Source organism: Ptychodera flava, chromosome 9 (assembly GCF_041260155.1).
Source record: "Ptychodera flava strain L36383 chromosome 9, AS_Pfla_20210202, whole genome shotgun sequence".
Lineage (NCBI taxonomy): Eukaryota > Metazoa > Hemichordata > Enteropneusta > Ptychoderidae > Ptychodera > Ptychodera flava.
In genome coordinates this window covers 43193861-43212406 of record NC_091936.1, presented here as the reverse complement: position 1 = coordinate 43212406, position 18546 = coordinate 43193861, and the positions used below count along the sequence as shown (strand labels likewise).

At 38.8% G+C, this 18546-nt stretch overlaps 2 protein-coding genes across 3 annotated transcripts in view; one reads left to right on the top strand and one right to left on the bottom strand.

The window, feature by feature from the left end:
* Positions 1–18546, bottom strand: part of LOC139141127 (probable serine carboxypeptidase CPVL) — a 601148-nt gene that overhangs the window by 198695 nt on the left and 383907 nt on the right. The gene's annotated exons all lie outside the window — the stretch shown is intronic.
* The window catches only part of LOC139141100 (leucine-rich repeat protein SHOC-2-like), a 65906-nt gene continuing 55809 nt past the window's right edge, over positions 8450–18546 (top strand). The window contains exon 1 of one of the 2 annotated variants that reach the window (XM_070710677.1): positions 8450–8612. The gene's annotated coding sequence lies outside the window, so the exon portion shown is untranslated. Of the gene's footprint in view, positions 8617–18546 lie in introns of both variants that reach the window. The other variant, XM_070710678.1, reaches the window with a different exon arrangement.

Below are 18546 nucleotides of genomic sequence, written 5' to 3'. Positions count from 1 at the left end.
GATGGTGATGATGATGATGATTAAACATGAAAAATGAAGAAAAAAAAATATTTGTGGACTCAGTAAAGTTGTTGTTATTGTTGTTATTGTTGTAGTTGATAGTATTTGCAGAAAAGAACAAATTATGTGCTGCAAAATTCAATACAGCCTTACTGTAGACATGGAGGTAAGCTACCTCCATGCTATACACATGCACTGCAAAATTCAATGGTAATGATGATGATGATTAAATATTTAAAAGTGAAGAAAAATAAAAATATGTTTGGAGTCAGTAAAGTTGTTGTTGTTGTTATTGTTGTAGTTGATAGTATTTGCAGAAAAGAACAAATTATGCACTGCAAAATTCAATACGGCCTTACTGTAAAGTTAGGCTGTATTGAATTTTGCAGCGCATGTGTATAGTATACTATAAAGGCTGTATTGAATTTTGCAGTGCATGTGTATAGTTTGGCTGTATTGAATTTGCAGCGCATACTTTGTTCTTTTCTGCAAATACTATCAACAACAACAATAACAAGAACAACTTTACTGAGTCCAAATATATTTTTATTTTTCTTCATTTTTATCACAACTGGAAGTTGTGATATAGAGGTGGTTTCAACCGGTGTTTGATGTCGTCCATTTCCGTAAACGACAAAAAGTCAAAAACTGCTGAACAGACTGCGTTGATATTTGGTACCGATACATAGACTGGTTCCAAGGTTCCAATTCCGAAAAATGGAGCCAAACGGAGCGGAGGTTATATAGTTTTGGGAATTTCTAACCCCCCTTTTTAACTAATTGATTTTAGGGGTCTTTCATATATGTAGTTTTGGAATGTACACCAATCCTGCATTGTGGACTGTTTTATGAGTTGTGGAACAGAAATGAGGTTGTGACGAATGTTAGAAATATGCAGGATGGCTGATTCAAAGTATAAGAGATTTCTATGCTCTTTTGGGTATCAAAAGCAATAAAAAAAACATTTCATAGTTTAGATTCTCACTTTTGAGATGACCCTAAGCATTTGTTATGTAAACATCCTTGAGTCAATATACAGACTTTGACATTCCTGAGATTAAGTATCCACGACCTCACATGTTACAGTCTTTCACTACCATGGTATGGCCCAAACCCATTGTTATCAATGGTGAGTGTGGACCTGTCTACAGGAAATTGGGGTGAACAGGTTAGACAATGCCGTTACAAGTTGTAGGTTAGTTATCAAGGTAGCACCAGCATAGAGTCCTAAGCATGTCCATGTGTTCTCACAGGAAATTACAGGGAAAAAAATTATTTGAGAAGTTTCTATCCTTTAAATAGAAGTATATTACAATTTAAACCTGTCATGGATGGATTGCTCTCAAATGATCTGAAACACAGTTATTGCCCATTAGCAACAAATCTATAGCAAGATTTATGTAAAGTTCATGAACTTACACAAGGTATTAGACAAAAGATGACCATGACTTTGCTACTTTTCAACATTTATTTCATTCAGATTTCCTCAGCTTAGTGTATAATTTTGTAATCTGAATTACTATCAACTTAGCTTTACTAACTTATTCTAACCTCATTATTCTTACACTACTGTTATACCTTATAACCACAAAATTTCAAGAGATGCATATATGATTGTCACTTAACAAACAATTTACAAATATGTCTTCTGCTTTTTTCTCCATATACATATACATGTCCCTTTTCTCATAAAAATGGGCTTAAAATCGCAATGTGAAAAATAGTCTTTCAGCTATATGTTGCTCATTGTCTTCGTGGTCTGTCTAATTAGTCCCCACGGACACCGTCCGGGGGGGGGGGGACTTATAGGTTTGGTCATGTCCGTGTGTGCGTGCCTGCATCCGTGTGTGCATCCGTCCGTCTGTTCACGCAGATATCTCAGACATGCCCTGGTCAATTTCTTTCAAACTTTGCACAAGGATACTACCCTACCCTATACAGATGCACGTCGATTTGTTTCACAATGTGATTAAGTTTGGCCATGTTAGAGGACTTTTAGTTTACACCACCATAGACTACCATGTATAAGTCAGCTGTTCATAGAATCCCATGTATAAGGCCAAGTAAAATAAAAATTTAGTTTCTCATCATATTCATATTGCAAAAAGGATTCAGTGACACAGTTTTTAGTCCCCATGGATGAAGTCCAGGGCCTCATAGATTGGGTCATGGTGTCCAGGTCATTGTGTCCGTTCGTCCATCCATTCGTCCCTCCGTTCACGCAGATATATCAAATATTTTGACAAAATCTCCCGTGACCTCGGTGACCTTTGACCTCAAATATACATATTTGTCCATAACTCAGTAACCACAAGTGCTACACCCTTCATATATGGTATGATCACAGGCGACCCAAGTATTACTGAGTTTTTCACACTGTTTTCTCTATCATTTTCTCTTCTTTCTTCATGCTCTGAATGATCGGAATAAATAAAATAAATGGTTTATATAACCTAACCTAACCTAACCTAACCTGTGACTCTTTATTTATTTTACACTCCATTACAAGGACGTATATCTCTCATACACACATGCTGTAATTAATTAGTCAACACAACTAATTATGCTAATCCATGGACTTATCAGAGGTTGTCAACATCGGAAAGATAGTGATGTTAGTAACCATTCCTATCTTTCGCGATGTTGACCAACCCGTAAAATCCCTGATAAGTCCACGGATTAGCATAATTAGTTGTGTTGACTAATTAATTACAGCATGTGTGTATGAGAGATATACGTCCTTGTAATGGAGTGTAAAATAAATAAAGAGTCACAGGTTAGGTTAGGTTAGGTTAGGTTATATAAACCATTTATTTTATTTATTCCGATCATTCAGAGCATGAAGAAAGAAGAGAAAATGATAGAGAAAACAGTGTGAAAAACTCAGTAATACTTGGGTCGCCTGTGGTATGATGGGACACCGCATGACGCCACATATTGTACCTCATTAATTATGAGTAGTTTCACGATGTGCCAGTTGTGATCAAGTGCCATTGGCGCTATTTTTAATGTTTAATCATCATCACCATCTGCTCATCATCATCGGAGCCTGAGGCCCCTATGGACTAAGTTACGAACAGGAAATATATATGGCGTTGGTCACCTGAATACGGGCTTGCCATTCGTTTGACACTATTCTGGATTTAACAAAACCAACCCCCAACAGCAGAAGTTTCCAACTTTTACATGACTTTCGCCAGTCATCTGGCGCCAGGTCGAACTCATATTCTTCGGATTGTCCTCATTGCCACATCGGTTCACTTTCAACAAAGTGTCAGTCATATCGTGGATACGATAGGTTGATTTAAACCCAGACACATGGTCTATGGATTAACCTGCACATACACAGTCACCTGGAAACATGATGCATTCAAGACTTACTGGAAATATTAGTTGTATCAGCCGCCGACAGGAAGACTCTCATGATAAGTCATCCTAAAATGCAGAAATCTGCAATAACCCATCTGTAATGCCCATATGCTCATCTATTTGTCATTTGATTTATTTTGTGATTAGAGTGTACGGTTCCGAGTTTGATGGTCGCAAAATGTGTTACGTCATGGATTTGAAACTTTTGCAGTGATGACTGTCAATCAACTGTTGAAAACTTCGAGCGATCATCCAAACAAATTGAGATCTGATACTCCGAGAAAGCTACTTTTACCAGGTTTTTTAAATTCAATTTTCAAAAGAAATATTGTGAATGATATACCCAATCCAATAACCCACTTTGTACATTGTAAAAAGCACCTATGCGATGGTTAGGCGTTACTCTGGTATGCTTTGATTATCAGGCTGGGGGTTCAAAGTTTTTCAGCTGGTTGCCGTGATTGGTCTTCCATATAGGTTTTCGCTTTCTCAATGATACAGTGGGATTCCTGTGACTAGAAAATGACGCCCTCAGTATTCCGTTGGCTGTATTTGATAGAAGTCATAGATATCACATTGACACTTTTCTACGTGCCTAGCAATTTGTACCTTCACAGATGATCTATGTTACATTTCTGTCATGAACCGTCAACATTATTTCAGTTCATGTCGAATTTGAAGATGCATTTAAAGTAATTTATGCAAAGTGACAATTTAAGGAAAGGTACAGATGAGCAATTGTGATTGTCAGTTCCCCAAAAACACTTTGTTCTTTCACAATAAATAATTTAAATCAAATCTGTTTTGCTTACACCCGTCTTGCAAGCACTGTAAACATTGATGATTGTTTCCAACACATATTCAAATACAAAAGTGTGACAGGAAAATCCTATTTTAGACTTTGTACATGATGCTTTCTCCATATCAAAAGGCTTTTGCCGCAAACCCTACAAAATATGATTGATTCAGGGTTTGTCTGAAAAACGAAAAAAAAACCACCAAAAAAACAGCTTTTTTCTTTTTTAGTGAAATGAAAATATAATTTTGAAGGTCATTCTCAATAAAGGATGGATATTGGCGACACGCATTCATATCCCTACAAGGGGTGAAGAACCTGGAAACTCCAGCGTCATATACAGAGGGTGTCTGGGTTACTCCTGACTATCACACTACCACTCCTTATTGCCCCTCTCTATGTAAATGATGATGTGGAGAGCAAAACTCTATTTTCAGTTTGCATTACACCAACTTAGGGTTGAGCCTCTGCATACATCTGCGTAATCATAATAAATCTAGGCATGACTTTACATATATAATACACTTTGAATGGCCGCTTTCAAAAATTCAACTTTGTACTGTACACACTGTGCACACACTGATCCTGTTCATTGTCCTGTTTTTGTTTTGTTTTTTTCAAAAAGGAAACAAACTGTTGTAAATAAGATCGCAGTCTACTTTCAATTTGTACAAAGGTACTAGATACTGTCATTTATTGGCAGTTGAAGAACGTACATGCAGCGTCTGCTATAATGTACAGTACACTGCCAGAGCAGTACAACTAACCTTCCATGGAGGGGCAACTTAATAAGAGATTGTTATGTCGTGTATCCTAAATATTTGTTGCGTATATTTACCACCTATGTTAAGTTTTGTTCAAGTTCCATTCTATGCTATATCTCCCTGTTGGCAAAAGTGCTGATATAGCTGCCTAATGTTGCTGACTATCAGCCTCTAATAAAATCAATACACCAATATTTGTTAATTTTTCAATTTTAATTATAGCTCATTCTTAAAGATATCACTGAACATAAATAATGACAAAGATGTATTATCGGGTAGATATACATTCTTTTCTATACAGCTACAATAAAATAATATAACTGATATAAATCTATATCATAAGCAACATGACAATGTGACCCATTTGTTAAGCTGTTTATTAACTGTGGACGCTTTTCATCAAAAAATTGACCTGTTAGGTGGCTGTATGTCGGGAAAAGGTCAATTATGTGCTTGAATATAAGGTAAATCTGCAAGGCAAGTTTATTTATTTGAATTTCGAGAGAAAAAAAATGGAAAATTCCGTCATTTTGGGACTTTTGTCCGCTCTGGTGGATCGATTTTTTGGTGGATCGTTTTTTTTTTCCTTGGCGGGTACCCAAAACGCCCTCACACGGCCAAGTACTCGCCTCTGCTTCCTTGAGACACGGTCCCTCCACAAAGGAGGGACTGTGCTTGAGAGGGGCAATATTTTCCGACACTAACTCCTCGCCTCACCTTACATATCCGTAGGCGTATGAAACGGTTTTTATCACGTATTAATCTCAAGTTAAACAAGAATTTCTGCATGTCGGAAAACTCAATCTCAGGTACAACTTTCCTTGCAGACTATCGATAACCAAAGAAATCTGCATGACGATGAAATAACTAATCTTGATAAAGTTTCCACCGACATGGATAACACATTGGGAATGCACAGTCAATTTCATAGACTTGCTCGTAGAAATGTCAGAAAATGCTATTACTTATTGCCGTTTTCTTGAAAGTGCCAAAAGATTTAATGATTGAAGGCATTTGAAAAATGCATCAAAAATGGTGTCAGCATGCCAGATACAAACGGGTTCTTTCTTTCTTGCCTTGTTATTTCTGCAAAGTCGTCATTTTAACAAGGTCGACTTTAAACCTTTGGAAAGTACACACCAAGCACTTATTTGAGAAACCACAACATCGTGTAGCTGCTTTACTCGTTATGCAACCAAACCGCGGCCGTATCCGAGTCCTCATACATTCAAAAATAATTTGCAAAGGGGCGTTTGAGGAATCTACCCTGGAAAGATAATACAATGCGATCTCAATCAGCTCCCCATTTTTTTCATACACCAATGACAGCTGCTGAAAACACAAGGTGCTGTGCGAAGTAAGACCTGCACATCAAATTTTCTTTCATGTTTACTGTCCACTCACTGTTAACTGTGTCATATGAAGAAGGAAATTATACAGAAAATAGGCAATATTCTTACCTCACAATCTTCTATCTCTATGTGATCAGAAGACCAAAATCTGAATATATATCACCTCTCTCACGTGTTCATAGCAGAAAGAGAAGAGACACACAAGTTGTACTCTAATGTTGTTTCTCAAGTTCAAGTGATAGAAGAACATTTTGATTTTCCCACTTATTTTGTTTTGTCAGTCAATTGCAAGATTTTGTTCCGCTTCCCAAACGCGTTGAAACACCCATTCTCTACCTTGTCAACACACTGTCTTTGCGTGCAAAACGCATTGTAATTGTTTCCATTTGAATTTTAGTCCAGACCAGAATTGACTTGTCGACAGTCTAGTTTACAAATGGACAGGCTGAGCTGACGAGTTGGATGTTGTGTATCTCAACACGCATTTGGGAAATAGAACAAGAAAATGTATATTTACATTAAAATTCACAGCAAAAAATTGTGAAAAAGCCTCCAAAAGTTTCAGCTGTATAAACTGACGATTACTAGCATACCTCCTAACAAACTGTTAACAGGCCCTACATTTTTTAGGTTTTCGACGATCGGGTCCAAATCTTGGAAAAATTTCATTGTCAATTAATTATGCGTCCATAAGGCTTCGCCAGAGATGCACGGCTAAGAATGGCTTCTACGCCGCTTCAATGGTCCGGCAGTCCCTTATGCCCTGAAATATTTAGTGATATCTCTCTTGTTACGTCAGATCACTGCCATAGTTCCTGGATGGGCTTTCTTCTGCACCAGTGAGAAAAGTACTAGTATAGAACGAATAAAAGTATCGAGATCCTTAAAACATGATGATATCCTCCCAATTATGCTGTACGTTTATTTGGAACTTGTTCCACTTGGACTCCCTCAAAAGTATTCCCGAAGGATATTTTGTCGACTAGAGTTCATTGCTCGACTCTATTTATTACGGCGAAATTCGATTTTGAACGCTCCGGTATTTGCAGAACCTTAAAAAGGTGTACCTGACCCGATGTCCCTTGTTTGGTACCGTCTAAAAGTTCACTATTGAGAAAAAGTAAGTCAGTTATGCGGAGCCCTGCGCATGCACGGAATTTTTCTCATTTGAAGGGATTTGACAGGTTTCGCCGCAATCATGAAAGAGACAGTGATGATTCATTAAAAGAAATCCTTGGCTTGGTCGTCGTATAAATGGGTCAAAACAACCTGGAATTTGTTTTTACCTCTCAACTGTGTTTGGAGCAAGTTGTCAGTGTCAAACCGATCACTGCCATAACGCGGGACAAAGTTGTCAATCCTTTGAGAACTGGGCAAAGGTGACGTAACAAATGGGTTCACCACGATGTCACCATGTCCCTGGTAAAGACAAAAGAAGAGTGTTACGAATAAAATGCTTTGGACGAAGGACACAAATAGAGGTCATAATTACATGACCTTTAACAGTTATCGGGAAAGTTGTGAAATGGCGGCCTTTGTGCAGAGTTTGTTACTCAAAAATGCATCCTGTCTCTGTTGACGTTGTAAATATTGTTCCATTTTAAGAAACAGAAGAAAGGTTTGTTCCTATTGTTTGGTCAAGGTCGTTTACGCCTGAAAACGGGTTAGGGCCTTTAGCTGCACAATACGCTGTATAATGCAACCTGCTAGCTGTTATGGTGTTCTTTTAGAGAAATTGTTGCCGCGACGTTTTAATAACGATGTTTGAATAAGTTTTAATGCATTTTGGACTGTATATTTGTGATAATACAGTTAAATACACCTAACAAGTCTTAAACATTTCTCCCCTCCCTGATAGCTGATATTGTCGAAAGCACGATAAAACTTATGCAACGGTCGCACGCGTTCAAAAGTTTACCGCGAAGTTACTTGCGAAGTTTGGATGGTAAAGACTGCTGAGACTGGCTGACAGGTAATTCAGCATCACGCTTATTTATCATACACATCGACAACGTTGTTTTGGGTTGTTTTTTTTTTCTGCTGCGCCATAGTTACAAAGTGATCTAAACTGTCCATATCGGGATGAATCACTTCACATCTATTTGACCTCTACTGACCCTCTGCGATGACGTCATGCCATCTTTATTGATACTGCGCAATGACTTTGCGCACATCTCCAGCTCCATTTCCTGATGCGAAAAGCATTCATTGTCGCTCGTGGAAAACGCCCGGTTTTGCCTGAAATTTGCCGCTTGTGAGGCTGCGGTGCAGAATTTATCAATTGCAGCGTGAGGAATATTTAATAATCGACTGTGCAGCAGCAAGATCGGGGTAGGTAAGGCGCATTTTATGCTCAAAAAGGGACATACGACTAGTTGTGCGAGCAGCGATGATCTTTGTGCACAAGGCCACTATGTCGTATTGAATGAAGGCAAGTCTTGTCTTCAAAGCCGATGTACTCATGTTTGACGCCAAAAAATAACAATGATACTGCCAGGAATAGTATTTGATCCATCACATGCATTACTTGGAATTCGGCACAACGTTTGCACCACTTTTATTTGCCTGCCGTTGTGCCTATGAATGAAAAATCCCTAGTTCACATCTCAAGGTCGTTCTCCAGTCGCCGTATGCTGTGCTTAAAATGTTGCAAATCAGAGACAAGCCATACACATCGCGGAACAATGAAAAGCAGTGTGCGAGGATGTCACTTACTTTGCTTGTAAACATTAACTCAAAACCTCAGCGCTTGTGTTTGATGGTGTCCCCGACAGTTGCGAGAAAGCGCCGCACCCGAAATCAGGGATTACGGTCAGCAGAAGTAGAGATAGATTATTAAGTTTATCTATCTGGGGTACTGTACACAAACACACACACCATTTGATTTTCACCCGAAAAGTCATTGTTACCCGATTTTCATGCATGAAGGGTTTGATTAATTACCCATTTGTTTCGCCTTTTCATCGAAACCGTAAAGACACACTGCATCAATGGATGGAGGGCTGGCACTCGTCAAAGATTCTTCAGGGATCTATGACCATGGAGCTCCTCAGCTCCATGCTGGGGAAAGTGACCTATAACACTTTTCCATTTTTTATTCACGTGACATATTTGTTTGTTTGAAGTGAGGATCTAGATTTTGTAAATTATTATGACAAGTTGGACTGCATGCCCTACCAACTTGTTTGCCAAGACCCCTGTAGTCTCCTCCAGTATATGATGATATTGAAAAACTCAGAGCTCAAGTGTTATCTTTCTCTGAATATATCTTCAGTGTTTAAGTAGTGTTTCAGCAACACTTTCAGTCAGTCATTGGATATCTGGTCTGTATGTATCACTACATGTGGATTGTTTTATAGGTTTCTCTAGATAATTGCTGCTTTCACTTTGAAATACAGCAAAATATGTTTAGAGCGTCAGTGATGATGATGGCATGTCAGAGGTAGGTGAGTCATCATTGATGAGCTGAAATATGAAGTGTTATCCCAGGTGCATTTATCCATCATTGTCTTGAAATAAGACAACTTTGTTTTGAAAACATGTGAATGAATCAATGCAAAGCTATTCAGGTCTGTGAAAAAAAACAGACCCTGTATTTGTGTACGCTGTGTTTGGGTTTAGAAAAACCATTATGATGTAATCACTGCAGACTCTGTATTACAATTGATTTGACAGAGATGTTAAAAATTTCCACTGGCACACACTCACTGCCATGTGCTGTCTGGACCAATACATCAACTTCTACTGCTCTGTCAATGGTTGAGCTTGACCTTGTTGTAAAAAATGTTTACCTTTGAAGCAGGATTTTCTGTGAATCATAATTTTATATGTGACAGTGATCTTTCTATTTCAGCCTCACTAACCTTTGTGGTTGCAGTCAGTATGGTTGGCATAAAGCATTGGTTCATGTTGTTCCATTGAAATGTGGTAGTACCTGGTACTGGTACCATTAGCACCTCTTAATAACTATTATTCGGCACTGAGCCCAGGAGGATCTAACTAAACACTAAGGCTATTGCAATCACTGACTTACAAAAAGATTTCCAAAACAACTGTCTTTGCTGTTTAGCACTAAGACTGATAGCATTGTTGTTGTCATTGTTATTATCATTGTATTGTTGTTGTGCTTGCACCGTTACTCATATATGGCTTAAACAGTGACGGTCTTTCCATTAATTACAGCGGCTGAGCCCATGGCAAAACTAAGAAATGGCAAAACTTGTTTAGGCAAACATCTAATCCCAGGAATAAAATGTGGATGGTTGGTAGATAATGTTCTGATTAAGAGTTCAATCAGAACACACTGGTGTGAAACTTCCAGAACAAGTCTGACTCCAATCACAGACAGTTTGAAGTGTCTTTGCTCAATCACTGTTTGCTCTAAAAAGACAGTTATATGTAGGGTTTTGATAATTGGTTTTCCAAGTTGTGTTGCTACACTGGATATCACAATTGAAGTAATGCTCACATTATTGCTTGCATTGCATTTGGGAAACAAAAGGGAAAAAATAATACATAGTTTTTTAAAAAGAAAAATGAAGTTTTTGGCCACTATTCAGAATATTTCAAATGAAAGAACAGTTGTAACCATAGTGTAGACCAACTTTAGCAATGTAAGTTACTAACATTTGGGTCATGCTGCAGTTGGACCATGAAAATGAGAGAAGCCATAGACAATTTGTTTCTACAATGCATTCAGTAGAAGAGGAAATGTTCAATGAGATTTATTTTTTCATTTCATTTGTTGGATAGCATTACAAAAGGTCAGTCGTTAATTTATTTTGATGATTTTAAAAGACCCTGGGATGAAGGCAAAAGGAAGCCCTGCATAATTTGCAGTTATGTAACATCATTTGAAGCTCCCAACTGCCAGTACCCCTCATGGTAATCCCGGCTTAATCAATATATAGGCTGGAAAAAGGATATCTCATGATCTGTTTGTCTTTTCATGGGTGTGTGAATGTATGTTTGTATGTATGTTTATCTGTCCATTCACCTCACAACTTTATGAGCCACTGAATGATCACTTTTGTAATTCTCATTTGCATAATGGGTTAAAAATTTGATTTTCTTCAAATGAATAAACGGCAGCCACTTTAAAATATCAACAAATCATCTAAATGAATGTGAAAATGATAGAAATAAAACATTCAAAAACTGCTAGTTCCATTGACTTGATATGTAGTAAACATTACTATGGATACCCTAACTCAGGTTTTTCAAATTAGCGTAAAATTTCAATATCGAAATTTTTTAAAAATTTTATGAATCTCTTCTTTAAAAAGCTGAAAAATCATGTTCCCTTGAATTGCTGGTTTTAAAGAGCTTTGAAGTATTTTTTAGGTTCCTGAGGATGGTGTCATTCTGGGTAAGCAATATATGATAAAGTTATGCAAATTAGCCATTTCTGAAGAAGCTTCAAAAAAGTCCTCATTGAGAACCCTATAATCTGTACTAGCAGCAGTTGAATGTAGTTTATCAGAATGTGCTTTGGGGTGACTCATTTTATTTTAGGGTAAATGATGGTGAAATTGCATCTGTGTAAATATTTGTTAAAATATTTTTCATGATTGGTTAAACACTTTGCTTCTGACAGTACTGATCTAGCTTTTGAATTTACTGTGTAGGTTTCTTTATGAATTCGTTGTAATTGGGATGAAATTTTGCAATTATTTGAGGGGGTTCACAGTTTTCTCTACACAATAGTGAAGATCCCGCTGTTTAAATAAAGTTCCCGAAAATAAACACAAACTCATGCTGTGCCCCTCAACAAAGAGATCTTGAGATATTGTTATATATTGAGTATTGATCTGTGGCAACCTACCTCATGATTTCTGACTTTTAAGTAGCATTACATTGTTGATTTAATCAATTCAACAATCTGTTTAGATTTTGGCTCTGGATCACAAAACTCTGTTTGAAATTTTTAAATTTGTGAATGATTGGTGTAGGCTTAAGATTAGTAAACATTAATTAGATGGAAACAGCAAGAAAGTGAGTCTCTCTTTTAATTTGATATTTGATTCACACAATGACCTGAATTTGCTAATACCTTGAAAAACCTTTATTTACATAACATAAAGTTGCATATTTCCATCAGAACCAAATCGCCGCCTCCCAAATAATCAAGCAGAGGGGACATTCCCTGCTTATAAGAGAAACCGAGAGAAAACACAGGGGGTTGCATATTTTCTCTATTTGGCCGATATATCTTCTCTGAAACCTCTTTTCCAATACCTATTCAACTTCAAATGTCAGACTTTGACTGTTGCTGATTTAATGGGAGCACAGTGTCATTGACACTATTTCTCTGAATTATTTCTACTGCAGATATCAGCTTCATTACTTCTTCCTCTGCTTGCATGATTTTAAAAATTCCGTTTGCTTTTTTTCCTTAAAAACTTATATTTTTTGTCAAGTTAGCTCTTCCCTTATGAACAGCGTTCAAAGAGAAATGATCAGAATATTCACTATCTGTGAATTTGTCACATGTTTGCGGTATTCAGATCTGTCCTGGCCTGCAGCCAACCCCTTTGTTTCAACATTCAGTAACAATGCTAAAATCCACTTCCATGCCTTTTAGTTCTTACAGGTGAGAGAGAGGCTTTTTTGTATTAAACTGTCTATTGATGTTGTAGGTTGTTGAACTTTTCAAGGAGGTCTTCAGTGTTACATTTAGAATGTGGAAGGGATTTAACCAAGTCAGCAACAAATCAGATTGTTTTGTTTTGTTATGTGTAACAGCTCATCAATGATTAAGTGAAAAGTAAAAATGGACAGTTGGATCAGAAACATTGTGCATACAAATGTTACGTTTGATCCACATTTTTCTGGGACTGTGGTTAACAAGTTGATTTGTTCTTGCTAACAACACTGAGAGACTAAGGTTTTGATGGGAAATGTAGATATAGCCAACACATAAATACAGTTTCAAGAAGAGATATTTTGCAAGAAAGCAATCATTGTGACTTTCCAAAAACTTTCTCATCTGTTCATGTTAGTTTATTTTTGAACATGTCATCCTGTAACTGTTATGAAGATTCTGAAAATAGTATCGGAAACGTAGCATTTATGTAACTTCTGTGTGCTGTTTCGTCAGGTTATATTACCCAGAGTGCATTGTAATAAATGGCTGAGAGATTGTCTTTATGTGGGAAGTGTTCAGATCCAAATATATCTTTGCAAACAACTTTTACTTCTGCAGTGCCAGGTTCAGAGTCGATCCAAATACTATGGCCCTTATTCCTACTTAATATATTGCTGTTGAATCAAATCTCAGCGAATAATTTGTGTAAACCCAGGAGTTTTATGTGCACAGTGCAGGGCTTTTGTAGCCTTTGTGTAGTCCACTTCAGTTACCTTTTTTGGATTTTCATGCAACATAGCATCATGTTGATCACAAGTCATGAATGTTAAAGTGATTCTCTATGATATGTCATCTGAAAATCATCAGCGTCATGAATGAATTCTCAGAATGCTCATTTGGGTCATGAAGTTTACCTGTTTGGATGGGATTCATCAAAATGGTGGTAAACTAAAGTCAAATTACATATGCAGAAATGTGAGGCCATGCAGTATGTGTTCAGAAACAGTTTTTGTACAAATGGAAATACACACTATCAAGGTTGTGTCTGATTTCATGAAGGGATTTTCTCATTGAACAAGGTTACTAGAGTAAATAACATGATGCTGTAGTGCATTTTGAAGATACCAAATGTGTGAGGTAAGGGTTGTACTGCTACCTTAAGAATCACATTCATGAACATGAATGTTGATGAAAGAAACAAGTAATATACTGGGCTAAGCTTGGTTGCAAGGTTGCACAACACTGCAGTGACCTAGGCCTGGGAGTGACCCCTACACTGGGAGTGACCCCTACTCCGATCCAGTTACATCATCGTTTGACTGATAGGTCAATACACTCTTGGACAACATAGCAATACTCTGATACCCTCGTTTAGGTTCATTGGAGAAACACAATACTCACCTCCACTTGGAAAACAAAACAAAAAAGGTGTCGGAAAATAACTGATAGGCTCAATGGAGCAAAACAGGTATAGCTTCACAGACTTTCTGTACATTATTGGCTTTATCAAATGTTTGATGATGCATACAAATAATTTTGTAAATTTCATCCTCAAATCAAAGTCACCAGTGTACACTTTTAGCTCCCAAGTACGACAGTACTGAGGAATTAATATTATGTACAGTCAGTCTGAGCCAACTTTTGTCTGTTAAACTCCTTCCATGTAATGTTGAGCTGAGTTTGGTCTGTCAGTCTCTTTCCATCTACAGTGCAAAGGTCATGAAACATCACTGTTTTGCTTGTCCTGTTCTGCATATTGCACTTACACTTATTGAACTTACACCCGTTTGACATATTTCATTTGAAAAGTTTATTGTATCATTCATATTTTTTCACGAATATATGTTGTCTACCATAAGTTGTGTTTTTTAACGAACTGTACAAATGTACATGTTGTATAACTCTTGTTCGTATGATATCTGCATAAAATTGTTTGGTGTTTGCATCCACTGCAAAAAGTCAGGTGCCACAGTTAGATGCAAACAGTCAGGTGTAAATTTGGAGAAAATTTGTTTAAGCATTTTTATGCACACTGCTGATTCATCGCCAGAAAAATTTGGAACTGAGGAAAATTCCGGAAATCACATCTAATTGTATTGAATGTCATTAAGTATTTTTACAGCAAATTCCTAATTTGCAGATTTAACCCTTTTCCTGCCAAGTCGGTGAAAATCCGCTTGAAATTCGGTGTAGCCAGAATCTAAGCACTGGTGACCGTTATTCTCCCAACCCGATGGAAATCGGGCCCTTTTTGGGTACCCCCTTTCCTGCCAAGTCGACGGCATTACGTTTTGCTATCCCCTGTGCATTTAGGGGTCATCCGAGGAGAGGTTTTCTGACAAGGAACGCCTTTTCCCTTCGAAATGGGTTCGCAGGGAGTCGATAGACAGGGAAAGGTGCAGAAACCTGTCCGCCAGTCCCCCACACCCGAGGGGGGCTGGTTTTTTTACCGCTTTTTAGCGGACTTGGCAGGATAGCATGGTGAAGTTTTCTGGCGGAGTTGGACGTACTTGGCTGCCTGGCACTATAGAGATTGCTGCCGAACTTGACCAACTCGGCAATGCTAATCTAGAAGGCCCTCTTGTAAAGGACTTGGCAGATATGCCGATGGTGCGAGACGAAAGTCACTTATTCAGTTGTGCGTGACTGAAAATGAGAACGTATTTTTGACGGGACGGCTCGACTTGTTCCTCCCATGGAACGGATATGAACGACTCGGAAATACCATTACAAACTGGTGTCCGACGTACTAAGCTGGGCTTCAGCTCTGCAAGTTCAAGCCAGGCAACGTCCTTCACCGCCTTGGCCGTGCCATTCAATGGACATAGCTTTGGATTTTTTATTTATCCATCGTCCGAAGTATTGGCTCTGGTTTGCAGGCAAACGTATCCTCTTGCCGACGCATTGGTAACTACGCACGCTGTTTGTGTACAGAGAATTCATAAGGTCAATAAGGTCAATGTGTAGTCTGCTACGGGGATACCACCTGCATTTAGCAGGGACTGCTTTTGTTATGCAAACCAGCTAGCAGTACAATATGGCTGCCAGGCATGTGGACACGTCGATGGCTAGAACAATGGAAGCATATTGCGTTGCACCCGTGCATCGCAAAAGTGAACTGAAGACTTGGGTGTAGTGACTGGTTATCACTGGTTAGCTGCAGCCCAAGCCATGTCGGTACAAACCCGTACCTGACTGAGGACCACTCGATTAAGTCAGTAATGAACGGTAACACTCGTAACCAACTCCCAACTGAGCTGGCTAAACTACGTTGAGCTGTGCTTCAATGGCTCAGCCATGTCGTTAATACAACGGCAAAAACGTAGTTTTTGTGCTACACTGCCAAGTCGTTGGAGGTACGTATTCAATTGACCCTACCCTGGGGAAACAGGACAGGTTTGACGGTGCTGCTGCACCCCTAGCACGACCCTCAGGGTCTCTGACTAACAGACGAGTGAGGTGATGTTTGTGCCTAGCGGACGTGCGTAATACTGAAGGAGTTTATTTCCGAAAAAATAAACATGAAACGGCAATAAAATGACGCACTCCCAGGGGCAAACAAAGCCGGTGACCTCAATTTTTTTCTGCAGTAACCCTTGAGCTCCTTCCCCTGTCTACGGGCATGTAGAAATTATCGAAGTCTAACACGTATAAGTACGGCTAAAACAACCCTGAAAATGGGCAATTTCTGCCAAAATGCCTGGCAGGATAACATGCAGGAGAGCCAATCTTTTACAGGCACATATTATGGGGCGGTTTTCTACTGACTTGGCAAAATAACAGACAAGGGCGCTCGGCAGGAAAAGGGTTAACCCTTTTCCTGCCAAGTCGGTGAAAATCCGCTTGAAATTCGGTGTAGCCAGAATCTAAGCACTGGTGACCGTTATTCTCCCAACCCGGTGGAAATCGGGCCCTTTTTGGGTACCCCCTTTCCTGCCAAGTCGACGGCACTACGTTTTGCTATCCCCTGTGCATTTAGGGGTCATCCGAGGAGAGGTTTTCTGACAAGGAACGCCTTTTCCCCTCGAAATGGGTTCGCAGGGAGTCGATAGACAGGGAAAGGTGCAGAAACCTGTCCGCCAGTCCCCCACACCTGAGGGGGGCTGGTTTTTGTTTTACCGCTTTTTAGCGGACTTGGCAGGATAGCATGGTGACGTTTTCTGGCGGAGTTGGACGTACTTGGCTGCCTGGCACTATAGAGATTGCTGCCGAACTTGACCAACTCGGCAATGCTAATCTAGAAGGCTACCTCTTGCAAACGACTTGGCAGATATGCCGATGGTGCGAGACGAAAGTCACTTATTCAGTTGTGCGTGACTGAAAATGAGAACGTATTTTTGACGGGACGGCTCGACTTGTTCCTCCGATGGAACGGATATGAATGACTCGGAAATACCATTACAAACTGGTGTCCGACGTACTAAGCTGGGCTTCAGCTCTGCAAGTTCAAGCCAGGCAACGTCCTTCACCGCCTTGGCCGTGCCATTCAATGGACGTAGCTTTGGATTTTTTAGCTCCCATAGCCATATGTATATATGGCAATGGAAGCTATTCTTATAGGCTAGGGAAATGTCTGTATGTCTGTATGTCTGTATGTCTGTATGTCTGTATGTCTGTCCGTCAACATCAAAAACTCCAAAACCGCTGTACATTTCATCTTGATATTTGGTGTGTACATGGATGATGGGCTGTAGATGAGATTTTGTTCAAATGAAGTTGTCATTGCCAAAAATATGCAAATTAAGTGAAAAAATGTAAAAACAGTCAAAATTGAAAAAACTCAATAACCACTGAGCAGATTACATGAAAAATTAGCATGTAAGTACTTTGGGCTGACATGAAATGATTGTGCACATCTTGGGTCCAGTATCTTGGACTTGCTATTTTTCATGAATTTTTTTGTAATTTTCTCCCATTTTTGGTCAAAAAATCTCCTGCTCTGAAACCACAAGTCCGATTGATTTGAAACTTGGTATGGAAGTGCATAGGAGTGACCTTTCCCAATTTGGGCAAATCGTGGTGAAATTTGCATATTTTTAGTTTACACGTCCATAGATTCCCATGTTTAAGGCAGATCTCCATAGACTCCCATGTATAAGGCCACGAAAAATAAAAATTTAGTTTCTCATCGTATTCATATGCAAAAAGGATGCAGTGACACAATTTTTAGTCCCACGGATTAAGTCCAGTGAGCTTATAGATTGGGTCATGTCCGTCTGTTCGTCCATCCGTGAGTCCATCCGTTCACGCATATATCTCGGATATTTTGACAAAATGTCATGTGACCTTGATGACCTTTGATCTCAAATATACATATTTGTCCATAACTCAGTAACCACAAGTGCTACCACCCTTCATATATGGTATGATGGACAGCTCATGACGCCACATATTGTACCTCATTAATTATTTGCATATCTAATTTTGAGCGAGCCAATAGAGCTAGAGTTCTGATTTTTGGTATATAGGGATAACTTAGCAATACAATTTTTTGACAAAATGTCACGTGACCTCGTGACCTTTGACCTCAATATACATATTTGTCCATAACTCAGTAACCACAAGTGCTACAGCCTTCATGTATGGTATGATGGGACACCTTATGACGCCACATATTGTACCTCATTAATTATGCACATATCTAATTTTGAGCGAGCCAATAGAGCTTAGAGGTCTGAT